Source organism: Spermophilus citellus (genome assembly GCF_964194105.1).
Source record: "Spermophilus citellus genome assembly, chromosome: 13".
NCBI classification, from domain to species: domain Eukaryota; kingdom Metazoa; phylum Chordata; class Mammalia; order Rodentia; family Sciuridae; genus Spermophilus; species Spermophilus citellus.
Genome location: NC_138193.1, coordinates 92,100,456 through 92,114,368, shown reverse-complemented (window position 1 = coordinate 92,114,368; position 13,913 = coordinate 92,100,456). Strand labels below are relative to the sequence as shown.

General features: G+C 49.1%; 1 protein-coding gene across 1 annotated transcript in view; it reads right to left on the bottom strand.

The window, feature by feature from the left end:
• GALNT14 (polypeptide N-acetylgalactosaminyltransferase 14) overlaps nt 1–13,913 on the bottom strand; it is a gene marked incomplete at its 3' end in the record, with an annotated part of 200,068 nt that overhangs the window by 61,584 nt on the left and 124,571 nt on the right. The window lies entirely within an intron of this gene.

Here is a 13,913-nt window from a genome sequence, read left to right as displayed (position 1 = left end):
GCTTTTCTAATCTCTGGCCCCGGCTCCTGGGCTCCTCTGCTGCCTGTGTAGGTAGGTGCAATCTGGGCTCCGAATGCCCACCCAACTTAGAGGATGCAGACTCACTCCTCTGGCTGTGTGAGGCCTTCTACAAAAGACCATTGCTCTACTTTGCACCAGGCTCCCTTTGCTTTCCCAGACAACTACCCCGTCTCTAATGTTGACCAGCCCCTTGGAAATGAGTGAAATGCTGAAGCTGGGTGGAAACTATGGGGAAGGGGCAGCTCCTTCTCCCCTGGAAGACCTGCAGAGCTCTCTGGATGCCATGAAGAGGATCCTCTTGGGATCTTGCCAGGCTCCTTATCATCTGGTACCAACACCACCTAGACCGCAACAGTGTGTATGTGAGCATGTGTGTGCAAAGGAGAGTATTTTCCAAAGGCAAAAGCAGAACCTCACTGGGACCATAGAGCATGGAGGTGAGCCAAGACTTATTTTTGAACTGTTTCCTGAAAAAGATTCCTCAGCATCTGGGACCACGGCTCCTTCATGTCTTATTTTAGCCCCGGCTTGAATCACAACAGTAATAATAGATAACACTTATTGAATCCTCACTCTGTCTCAGGTATTTTTCCCAGAGTGCTAAATCTGCACAATACTCCTCTGAGGTGGGTGCTGTGAAGCCTCCTGTCCTCGTGGAGGGGGCTGCGGGTCGGAGTCCGTGAGCAGCAGAGCCTCAGCGTTCAAGCAGTGGCCTGGCCCCCGGTCTGTGCCCTTCAGGACCATCTAGATTCCCCGACTCTCTCAAACCCTATTCATGTCGTCCTTTCTCTCCATTGTGTGTTTTGAAAACTGGTAGCCTGCTGGAGATTTCTGGAAAGTCGAAAAATCATGGGGCGGCTGAGGATCTCTCACTTGCTTAAGAGTGACTTCTCTTCTTGATCCCTGGCACGATTTCATGCTGCTTCCCAGGCTTTGCAGATGAAGGCTCAGGGCAGAGTCACTCTTCCCTCTGGGAAGTGAGGGGGCAACTTCCTTACACAGAAGAAGCTGAGATCAGATGTGTAGCAGGTGACTCCAGGAGGGGCCCGACGTGACACCTCCAGCTCAGCAGTGGTCTGCTTGAGGGCCAAGTGTCTGGCACCTCTTCTTCAGGGACTCCCAACAGTGTGCCCTTCAAAGGTCTTAGGAGAGGGTGAAAAGCACAGGCTCCTACTTTTTCTGGCAGTCACCCCCCTGCTGAGTCAACCTGGCCCCTGAATCTGCCTCTTCCATCTGCTTTTGCTCTCACTTTCATCTCTCCCAAGCCTGCTTTCCCCACAAGACCCCCTCACCTTCAGGGCTTGACAAACCTCTCCGGTTGGTCCTGCTGCCCTCCCTTCTGGATCTCCCTCCATTACACTTCCCGGGGACTGCCTGGTGCTCCTGTTCTACTCTCCACAAAGCCGTCCATCTTCCGAGGTAGATCTGCCTTCCTGTGGGCTGGGACACTTTCCTACCATTTGACACCCCGAGGGGCCAGTTACTCAACCTACTGGAGTCAATTTCCTCATCTCTAAAACCAGGATCATAGCAAAGTTGTGAGGCTTACCCGAGAGCACATATATAAGGTGCCTACCACACGTCAGGGGCAGAGGATGATCAATAAGTGTTTGCCGATTATGGTCCTGGATTTATGAGCGAACACAAGAATTCTTTGAGGAGTGAAGGTGGCTTTAAATTTCCCGTGATTTGATTTTCTCCTCTGTTCTGAGGATTCATTCCCATTCCTATGCGCTCCAACATTGTTTTCAATAGATAACTCAAGAATGAATCCGGGAAGGTGCTTTCTGGGCCTCCATTCACTGAGCTGATAGCAATGAATGGTGTCTGAGTGGCAGGCAGTGTGCTCAGCTTTGGGGACACAGGTAGTCAGTGTCCCTGCCCCATGTCACTCGAGGTGTGGGAGGAGACAGCAGGTAAACTGTGCTCACAACACAGTGAGATGCGTGCTGCTTAGAGGAGACATCAGGGTACAGAGCAGGTGCCGACTCAGGCCAAGGGGACAGGCATGTTTCTGAAAAGGGGCCCCTTCGCTTAGATTCCTGAAAGATGAAGGAGCACCTAAAACAGACCACAGAGAATAAAGGAGGTCCCAAGTCTTGGGGTACATAGGACACTTGGGGAGCAAACCTGGCTTGCTTCTGGGTGGGGTATAGACAAGTCAGGCCCCTGAGCCAACCGCAGGTGAAGGGTATCTACATTAGAAGGGTGTCTACCAGGAGGTGGCTGGGGTGCGAGCATGGCATGTAGCTGGCACACAGCCAACCAGGAGGGCTGTGGGGGCTGCCACCGTCCCCTAGGCAGGAGGGAAGGGCAGAGCTCAGCTGCCAGCATAGAGACCCACAGGATCCAGGATGCAGACAGAACAACAGGAGGGTGACAGGGAGAGGACTACACAGACCTGGGCTTGGGTCAAAAGGGGAATGAATGGGGGGGGCCTGCCTGGGATGGAGCAGGTGTTGGGCAAACAGGAAGCGGCTGTCTAGAAAGGTGGCCCAGGCAGGCTCCGTGAGGTTTGGGGTAAGGAGCAGAGGAAGCACCTACATGATGGACAGAGGAGAGACAGGGAGGAGGGGCTGCAGGAGTGCAGAGAAGCATGTCTGCTCTGGCAGCTTCAGGGCTCTTGCAAGGGTCGGTCAAGGTCAGAGGTAAGAGCATTTTAGCTACAATAAAGCTTCAGTCAACAGGGACACAGTATAATGTCCAGGGACAGGACACTCACAGACCTCACCCTTGCCAACACAGAAGGTCCCTCGCTGGCCCAGTGATGGGGACCCTGCAGGGCCCTCCCTCCACTTGTCACATATGCGCTCCTCAGTTGGTTTTCCAGCCACCACAGGCCTCACGTGGTCCTCCTCGCGCCATCCCACTGTCTGTCACCATGGCGGGCTCGGGGGCCTCCTCTTCACCGCGTCTCCCACCCACAGCTGTCATCTCCTCTCCTGCTCTTTTCATCTCCTGTCAAACCCATTTTGTACTTGCTGGCCCTGGGCCCTAAATCACTCCTCCGGCTGGCCTTGGCTTCTATCCTCAGTATCTTTCAAGTGCAAACTTCACCAGACATGGTGTCACAATTGCCTCGTCACTTATTTTGCTTTCCAGTTCTAAAGTAAGTTTGACATTCAGGCAAGTGGAAGGCTCAGCGCCAAAAGCCGTTTGAGGCCTGCCTGGTCCCACACACCCTCCAACCACCCGGCCTTGTTCTCAGCTCAGGGCACCCTGCAGGAGCCACAGTACCCGGCTCAGAGGTGAGCAGTGGGTGCTGAACCAGGACCCTCCCAAACTCAGGGGCCCCCATCACCCCATTCTCACCTCCAGACCTGCCCCTTCTACCCATATCAGTGAAGTGGCAGGAAGATCAACGGGCCCCATGCCCATTGTGGTCCTAATGTGAAACTAATTTGACTTCTCACAGGCACAGCTGACTGTCACTGGGTGCTTACTAGAGGTTAAAGACTGTGCTCAGCATTTGACATGAATCATCTCACCTCCCTCTGGCTACCATCATTGTCCCCATTTTACAGATAAAGAAATGAAGTCTAGGGAATTTGAGCAAAGTGGCAGAGATGTTTTGCCTCAAAGCTCACAGAGGTAGAAGATCAAGTTCTACTTCAGTCAACCAGTTCCCTTGCCTGAGCCTCAGTATCCTTCCTTGAAATGGCAATGACCCTTCACCCAAAAGATTACTGGAACATCATGAGAAAGAGATGGGAAAGCACTTCCTAAAGTCCTACACATATACAAGGAAGGAACAGTCTTATTCTAAGGACTTACTATATGGTTCATCCAGCCTGATTCCTCTCCTAAGCCAGTGCCCACATGTTCTTACTGGTGGAAGTGTGTACAAACCAGCAGATAGAGCTGGAAGTCATCTTAATGTTTATCTCTGACCTATTACAGGTGCCCAAGTAGACACCAGGGAGCTAACAGGGTTGTTGGGTGTTATCCTAGGAAGACCTAGGCCTCCTGGTGCTCAGCCCAGTAATTTTTCTCCCTTAATCTTATTACACTGCCTCAAAAACGTTGGAAAACATGCCAACAATAACCAGAAGAGAAGTAGGCTGCTGAGGGACTAAGAGCCAGGCTTGGTGTCTGGTTCTGGGGCAAAGGGCGTAGACAGATGGAAAGAGAAAGGACAAAACACTTAATTAGGCATGAGGCTGGCCAACAGGCTGATGAAAAAGGGTTCGCCAGGACCTGGCAGGTGTAGAACACAACAAGATACCATGACTCAGCTTCCAGCAAGGCTACAATAGAAGACTCAGACAATAGCAAGTGATAGACAACCTAGATGGAGCAACTGGAACTCTGCACAACCACTTCGTGAAATGTGGAACAGTGTTTCTGAAAGATTCTAGGAATACACCCCACAGAAATACATGCACATGTCACCAAAAGACAAGTGAAAGATTAATCACAGAACTCTATTCCTAAGAGCTCCAAATGGAGAAACCCCAAATAAGAGCTAATAGTTGAACAGAAATATCAAATGTAATATACCCATACAAAGGAACAATAGGCAGCAATCAAAATGAACCAACCATATGTCTTGCAAAATGTGGCTGAACTTCATATACCTTAATGTCAAGGAATGTCTGACACACAGAATATAATGTGTAATCTCATTTGTATAAAATTCAAAAACAAGCAACATTAATCTATACCATTTGAAGCCAAGATAGTATTACGCAGGTGGATACCAATGGGGCAGGGCACAGAATGGCCTCTAGCAAAGGCTTATGTTCTTTTTCTTGATTGTGGAAAAAGAAACATGGGTGTATTCTCTTTGGAAAAATTCTTCAAGATGCACACGTAAGAAGTGTGTCCTTTCTGAATGTATTATACTTCACTACAAAATTTACTTAAGATGAAGAGACATTTTGGTCTTGGGGCAAATTTTAATCTTGTAGGAAGATTTTGAAAGTCGTGGAACTGGAAAGATTCAATGCAATCTATGAAAAGAGGAGAGAGCCACCATCAAACTCATCAATACTGTCTTCCTGACTCCATGCAGCATTAAAGAGAGTACCCTGGGGTGCAGATTTTCATTGTTACTAAACCCCCGAGCTCAAGGGCCAGGACATATTTTCAAGGGTGGCCCCAGGGAACATGCCTGCTGTGGGAAATAGTCCACAAGGTGGGGATGTACCAAGTAGCCTGGGGAGGGCAGTAAGGTAGGTCCTAAACATCCAACTGGGGAATTTACTCACGTGGAGAATCTACATCTCATGAGAGTAAATTTTCAGTGTACCTTTCCACTGATACATCCTGAATAGCCTTCAACTCAATAATTTGTAGAATGGATTCCTCATGACAAATATTTAATCCCATTCCGTTTTTCATTCTGGCACTGAACATATGTCTACATCTCTTTCCACACTTCTTGTCCTTTGCTTCATTCTGCAGACAATGTGAAATGAGGGAGGCCAAAACTCAGGGAGAAAGAAGGGGAGTCTGTCTCCAGAACCAGTGCCACTTGGTACCTTTCAAAGCCACACGAGGTTTTCTCTGGTTGCTCCATTAGGATTTGTCCCAGAAGACAAGATGACAGTCTTCTATTGCTACTGGGGATTGAATTCAGGTGTGCTTTGCTGCTGAGCTACATCCCCAGCCCTTCTTATTTATTTTGAGACAGGGTCTTGCCGGCCTAGACAGGCCTTGAACTTGTGATCCTCCTGCTTCAGCCTCCCAAGTTGCAAGGATTATAGGTGTGTGCCATCACATCCAGCCAGATGACACTCTTTATTCCATTAGATGACTAAAATGCCATTTTTGTGCTTTTAGAGAAAACTAAAATGTCATTAATTATCAAACTATCAAAACTGGGAAACCCAGGATCCTCGTGTTATCATCTATTTTCCTTGCTTTCCAAAGTATAAGTCAAACACACACACTTCCTCCCTCTCTCTATCTCAGGGAACCTGGGCATAAAGGTGGTTTTATATTTGTGATAGAAGGGAAAAAAATACATGGACTTAGAATCTGAACTTGAATTTGGGTTTCAGCGAAGCATTGATTAGCTGTGAACTTGGACAAACCCCTAACCTCCCTGAACCTGAGTCTTCCCACCGAGGTGAGTGGTTCATCTCTAGTCTTGCTGTCATGCCCAGGTTTCTGCAGCCTACCCTGTGCTTAGTCCCCAAACCCAGCAACTGGATCGGGGGGAAGAACAGACCCCTTTTTCTGCTCCCTGACAGATCCTTCTTCTCCAGCACAGTTCTTCCTTCTCACCTCTCCCACCCTACTGGGAACAAACTCTTCAGTGTAAGAGCTAGAGTCTCACTGTGGAGGCTGGGGTCTCCATGGCCTACTCTACCCCTGGGGTCGACCCCAAGTCAGTCCAAGCTTGGTTTGGTACTGCTGCCCTTTGAGGGAGGGAGTACCACTGCTGCCTGGCCTTATTTTGTTTGGTCCCACGACGGTCTCCTCTCCCCTGTAATTAGACCCCATAGGTGATGCTGGACGGGGAGCTGCTGCTCAGGGCATCTCCCATGTTGCTATGGCAATGAGGCAATGGCAGCATGAAAGCCAGGGTATTGCAACATTTACTGAGTTCATCTAAGCCCCTCATCCTGAAGTCAAGACTTGGCCAAACATGTCCCGGAGTTTCCCTTCTAGAATGTTCTTTCCCACTCCTCCCCTCCATCACCCCATACTCCCAGGTAAATTCTACCAGTTCCTAAAATTCACTGTGGTTCTACCACTTCCTGACATTTTCTTATGTCCTTCTCCCCACATGGAATGCCTACCACCTGGTAAAATCCTAAACTCTAACATGTCTGTCCTAATTTTTGCCCAAGTGCCATCTCCTTCAAAAGGCCTCAGCTTCCTGTCCACATGTAAATCCTTCTCCTGCACAGGCCAGCCTATGCCATGCTGTTGTCTTCTCAGGAAAGCTTCCAGCTCCTGCACTTGGCTCCACAACCAAGATAGAAACAGCCACACCACAACCTGGGCCAGAATGGGGGATGGGTGTCTGGTCACTGTGAGCAAGAAGTCAGTGCATCAATACCAGAGTCAAGGGGGTAGGGACTTGATGCAATCCACATCTGAGCATCAGGAATCTGTCCCACGTGGATTTCTCCTATTAGACCAACAGGCTCTTAGGGGATGGGGGCCAATTCCCCACATAGACCTTGGAGTGTGGAAAATGCCCAGTAAATGTGTTCACTGAATGAATGAATGAGCAGATGAATAAATAAATGAGATACCCAAGGCCAAAATTGGTGGAATTCCATAGAAAACAAGATGCAAGAAAACAAATTGGCTAAGGCAGTGTGTCCAGATGAATTTTCCTCCACAGGTGGGGAAGGCTGAGGGGTTGAAGGCTAAGGGGTTGCCCCTTGAGAAATCTCCCTGAAACTCAGAGCAGGCAAATGCAGAAGAGGCCAGCAGGCTCGGTGTTCAAGGAATCAGGCCACCGGGAATGAAGAGGAACCCTGACCCAGAGGCACCTTCCATCGCAGGCCAGGGCAGGTCTTTCTATCTCACCTGCAGAGAATGATCCAGAAGTCCTGTAGGGGGAAGTGCAAACAGCTGCCAAGCTCCCCTGACCGGGGCTACTGCAAAGCCACTTCAAGGATGTTTTGAATTTGCTGTTCCCGTCCTCCCCCAGGGCAACCTGAACTCTGCGATGCTCCTCAGTGAAGCATACTCAGAGCCACTTTCAATGGGTTTACATCCTGCATTGAAAAATGGCGCACTGGAGGGACCAGAAAGTAGCAGATGGGGATAACTTGTTTGCAAAAGCTAAGTGTCTGTGATGGGTTTCCCCTTCCCTCCCCTCGGCCTTGATGCGGAATCACTACGCTGTGCTGAGCTAGTGGAATAGCCTTGACTCTCAGGGAATATGAGCATTTTTTACGCTCAGCCGTTCTAGCCGTAAAGATTTTTATCCTACTACTGTTAAGTGACGAGCACAGGGAGAGAAATGATGATGATCTTTGGCAGTCATTCCAACCGAGTAAATACAAGGAGGGAGAAGCGCGTTGGGAGCCCGGGCCACAGCCCCTTCATTTCCTGGGATGAAAAGGAGCAAAGGAAAAATGTCTTTCTGGTGAGATGTATCCAAGTGTGGAATTTTCCCTCCAGGCAGGCAGTGGGCGCCCCACTGTTCGAATCATTTAGCACCACACTGGACCGCGGCAGGGAGAAGGTGCCCAAGGGAGCAGGCAGACCCAGCCAGGCCGGGGAGGTGACCTAATGAAGCTTCCCCGGCGTTACCTCGGTGCAGCCCACAGCTCAAAGGCCATGTCCACCCTGTCACCTGCTCCCCTGCCATCCAAGCAACCCTATAATACGCATTGCTAGGCAACAGCAAAAATATACATTGGCTTGATCGAAATATTTCCCCCTGCTTGAGTCTCCATCTGATGGCTTCTTGTTTGCCAGATATTTTATGTGCTACTGGGATGATGGCAAACCCAACTGTTGTCACCAGTACTTGGTGATGGGGTCAGGGCGGGAGGACTAGAAAAGGAGGACTGTATGTCAGAGCAGTCACTGCTTTATGAGGACCTCGCCCCAGCTAGAAGTTGCTCTTCTTGACGCTGACACCGTTCTACATGGCTACTACGTACCACCCCCCCCCCATATGACATATGTAGGTGCATTTTATTCATTCACAGGACCAGGGCAGTGATGTGGAAACTGATCATTGGTATGGGGGAGTGAGGGGTTGAAATCAGGGTGCCTCATTTTTCTGTTCAGTGGAGGTGGGACCGGAATGGGAACACATGTGTACATATCTGCACTGAGAAGACCAACCACAGAGGGACACATCAATCCACATCTGTGTGGCAACTCACAGAATGATAAATCTTTGAGGTTATCTGGACCAATAGCCCACTTTACAGATGAGAGGAGCTGGGACGTTCTAAAGGCCACTCGGGTTCCCTCGTCGCCACTCCTCTCACCCAGCCTGTGCTGGGAATGAGACCAAGCCAGGACATGCATGTCGAAGGGCCTGGTTCCAGTGGCTGGGAAGGCTGAGGCAGGAGGACCACGAGTTCATAGCCAGCCTCAGCAACCCTGTCTCTAAATAAAATCTTAAAAGGGGAGAGAGGAGGGGACTGGGGATGTGGCTCAATGGTCAAGCACCCTGGGTTCAATCTCCAGAACAACAACAACAACAACAACAACAACAAAAAAATAGAAGCCATTTCCAGCCTTGGGATTATGAAAATCTTGGAAAACGGATGTAAGGAGTAGGCTAGGGGCGTGGGAAGGGTGTTAGCTCAGCAGTGTGAATGAGGAGGGGACCAGCTTCCATTTGAGGCTGTAGAAACTTGCTTTGTAACCATACTGGATGTCACATCACCCACCACCCACCCCCTGGGCCCTGGACACCCTGAGAAGGGGGAGTCCAAGCCTGCCCCAGTGTGATCTTGCGATCCTCGCCTCAGGCCTCCCACATTCTGGATAAAGCAGACTGCCTGCCGCAGGCGCACTCCAGAAGCAGGGGAAAGGTAACTGTTCTATTGCATGCACAGAATGAAGCCCCTGGGCTTCTCTTGACCCCGGATGCCAGGACAGCGCCAATACATTTGGCGATGCGATCAGCACGGAGGCCTGTCGGGTGAAAACTTCCACAGCCTTCCTCCCCTCCCCGTCACATGGCACCTTCGGATTCCTAAGCAATTTGCCCCACATCCGCCCTCCTGGCAGCGCCTGCTCTAATGCTCGGCTAATAGTTCTCTGTTTCAGGCGCTGTCCAAACGCTTCCTATAAATCAGAATCCAATTACTGTGGTAAGAAAATTTGAAGCAAATTTAATAAGCTCGGACCCCTCCCACATGCTGTTCCTTCACTCTTCTCCTTTCAGTAATGAGAACTCTTTAAGAGAAAAAGCCTTTTTCCTTTAACTCTGTGTCTGCTCTCTTGATTCCTCTTATGAGGCCCCTGAGGGTCAAAGGATAATGAGATGAGAGCTTCTTTGAGCCCCTCTTCTCCTCTCTATGTGGATGTAAGGCAGGTGGCAGAGAGTGGCCGATGGTCTTTCCAATCTTACTCTTCCATTTGTTCAAAAAATAATTAAATCCTATCCCATGCCAGGCACTGTAGTGGATGCTCAGCATGTTACCCTAGAGGGCAGCCGGTGACTGGTGGATATCATACTCAGCAGGACTTTAGCTGCAAGGCATGATGGGAACACAAAATGGCCCAGGGGAAGAAAGCCTGTATCAATGGGATTGAATCCCATGAAGAAGCCAGAAGCCCAGTGTGGGCCTATGGACCTGGGCTCAGGGGTGGCCCTGCTTTAGCAGGTTCTTGGTAGAGGTGATGCCAAATGCCAGGAGAATGGCAGGACATGGATCCTGTGGATGAAGGAAATGGGAGAAGAGGGAGGAACAAGAAGGAGCCCAAGAGGTCAAAGTCTCCACAGGGGAGAGACTGAAGCCACATTACCTAGACAGAGGGAGAGAGCTACAGCACATGGCAGATAGGTGGCCTTAATCAGGGCTCTACTCTCTACTCAAACCCTGGGCCTTTCAGCAGAACCATTCCACCCATGGACTTCATGTGGGCCACAAAAGCAAGCCACAAAGGTAAGCCCATGCTCTGTGGTTTCTAATGAGGGAGCCTCAGAATCAGCTCACTGGTAGTGCTTGCTAATAATCATATTGCTGAGATGCATCCACTGAGAATTCTGGGTGAAACCTAAGAATGTGCATTCTAATAAGCTCCCATGCCACGCCTCTGCTGCTATTCTGCAACTTTGAGAACCATTGTTCTAAGCCCTCACCATTCAGAGTCTGATCCACAGACCTGGGGCACTGGTATCGCTGGGAGCTTTTTATAAATGCAGAATCTAGGGTCCCAACCCAGAGCTACTGAATCAGACTGAGACAAGATCCGCAGAGGATCTGTTTGTTTGCCTATTTAAGTTTGAGAAGCACTTACCTAGAGCAGTGGTCCTCAACCTCGCAGCTCATTAGAGTCACTTGTGGAGCTTAGAAAGGACATACTTCAGCTGATTGGAGTCTGGGTATCAGCACTTTAAAAAAGCTCCCCAAGTGCCTCTTGTAAGGAGCCTGGACTGAGAACTTCTGAGGCCAATGCTTATGAACAACACTCTACACTGCAGGGGTTTGATTCCACTCGCTCCCATTTCTCTGGCATTGAGCCTGACCTTGAAGCCCACGTCTGTTCTCCCTGCTCCCACTGCCATGCATAACGACTCAATGATCTTATTAATAATGCCTCTTCCTGGTTCTTGGGATATTGGTGCTTCTTTAATTTGGGGTCTGGTTGCAACATGCTGAAATTTTCTGAATTATTTACTTTGGAGTAGGTCAGTCTTTACCACGTATTTTTTATTTGATCCCTACAAAATCCAAATTAGGCAGGATCATTATTGTTAATTTTATCTTTGTTTGTCAAAAGAGGAAATTGAGGTACAGAGATGCTAGACAACCTCTTCAAGTTCGTTCAGCTTGGACTTAAAACAGGACAGTCTGAGCCTGGAGTCCCTGTCCTGAACCTCTGAGTAAATTCTGCTTTGAGGAGGTTTGCCCCATTATCTTGCTGGTGATGGGGTTGGTAATACATATTTATGTTCAGTTTTGGAGAATCAAGGTGAAAAGCAGAGTCAGATTTACAGTAGTTATCTTTACTGCAATTTTGTCCCCCAGGGGACACATGGCAATGTCTGAATGTGTTTCTGATTGTCACAACTTGGGAGAGGGTATGCTAGGAAGTAGAGACCAGAGATTGTGCTCAAATCCTACAATGCACAGGACACACGCACAACAAAGTATTATCTAAGCCAAAATGTTAGTAGTGCTGCTGTTGAGAATCCCTGATCTGCAGGCTGTTAGTCCCCAGGAAACACGGCTGGTCAGAGCCATGGCAGGGTCCAAAAATGAGCCCCAGGGCTCCATTAGCCCAGGCAGGAAAACCTCAGGTGCTGCCTCAGGAAGAACTCAGGGTACAACAGGGAGGCTGGAATCAGGGAGGGATTAGGGACTCCAACCTCAGCTAGTGTCCCTGAGTAGCAAGGGCAGGAAGAGAAAGGTCCTCTAGCTAGGGCCCATCTGAGGAAAGAAAGGCTTTGCTGGTAGCCTCTGAAGTTGTCATCACTATGGGTGACACCAGCAGGGGGTGCACTCTACCAAACCCGACCCCAGGAGAGCCGATCCCATTGATGACTCTCCAGTTCTATCCTGGCGCTGTTAGTATTCGGTAACCCCAAGTTAGCTCAACCCCTGTCCCTTCTTCTTCCTGCATACTCAGAGTAAGTTCTATAAACCCAAAATTCTCAAGTAACAATCCTGGCTCCTACAGGGCAAGGTTGTTGCCCTGAGGCAGACATATGGCTGATACAAGTTCCTTTTCTGTCTTCCCAAAGGGTGCCTAAATTCTGCCCAAATCCTCTCTTCCCTCTTCGCAGCATTTCCAGAACACAGCTCCTTAACAGATGGAGTGTCCGCTGGGTGAGGTGCAGAGCCCAGAGCAAGGCTGGTGAGCTGGACTCCTGGGGACAGGCTCAGTTCTTTATCACCTACCACAGCATACTCCAGCCCTTGCAAAAATGCCCTTTTCTCACTCTCAGATCAGAGATGAGTGGCAGTGTGGAAATCAGTCCCGCTCTGAGTACCCCCAGGTGCGCCTGCATGGTGAATTCATGGTGCCTACTTCCTGCAGGTGGGACCAGTCCCAAGTGTCTCTTGAAGGGCTCTTGTCCTGATGCATCAGCAGCTTTCCTGGCTAGGAGGCCTCCTTTTGTCCCTCCGAGGGCCTCTGTATCTGGATTTAGGACAAGGGACAAACTACTTGCATGACACCCAGGGGGCTTCTCAGTCCTCCCTCTTCCTTGGTCTCTTTTACATAATTTTTGCTCAGGGAAATACAATAACTTTGATATTTAAATAAAATTCTCACAGTTACCAAGAAGCAAGATAAGTTCTGAGGAATTTAAATAGGAATTTAGGGCTCCGACTTGATATCAGGCCCGCAGAATGGAAGTGGTATGGCCCACGTCATGGGAATTCTTTTTTTTTTTTTTAATATTTATTTTTTAGTTGTAGTTTCCAATACCTTTATTTTATTTATTTTTATGTGGTGCTGAGACTTGAACCCAGGGCCTTGCATGTGCTAGGAGAGTGCTCTACCGCTGAGCCACAACCCCAGCCCCACGTCATGGGAATTCTGCTATAGGGGATGCCATGCGCTGCTCCTAAGGAAGGTTTCATAGTACCTTGAGGGGAGAGTTAAATTTGCAAACTGTCTGGGTTAGAAGAAGCCAGAATATCGAGTTCATCTCCCTTAATACATTCACAGGGAAATCAAGATTCTGGCTCCTTCTGGGAATAGTGGTGATTACCAAGAACTGGCCCCGTGGCTCCATGAATACACGCCATGTGAGATAAAGTTTCTGAGTTGTGCAAACTCATCAAGGAAACTGAGTCCACAAGCCTTTACCCAGTGCCAATTTAAGAACGACCAAAGTAACTAGTTTCATAAGTCATGGAAATTCTTTCTTCCCTGTGCATAAACCCCAATTTTATATATGTAGGTACCCAAAGACCCAAACAAATATAGGAAGCTAAGAATCCAAGGCCAGTACTACAGCCTCTTGGTCAACACTGCCTTCAAACTCCATCCTCAGAGGGCAGCTTGCTATTTGGCACAAAGTCTGTGACTTGCAACAGAGAGGAAATGCGTCCACACAGGTCTATGACACCTCTGGACTCCCAGGGCAGAGGCCAGGAAGCCCAGAAGAGAGGACTGGAGTTAGGCCTGGCTTGCTTGCTCAAGCCCCCTCAGGAAGCAGAAGGGCTGCCATGACACCAGGAATGGTTAGTCCTGAGATCAAGCATCTCCACAAAGTCTCTTTTTTGTTGAGAAACAAAGCTTTCTGCATAGTGCCACACCTGATCACTGTCACCTGA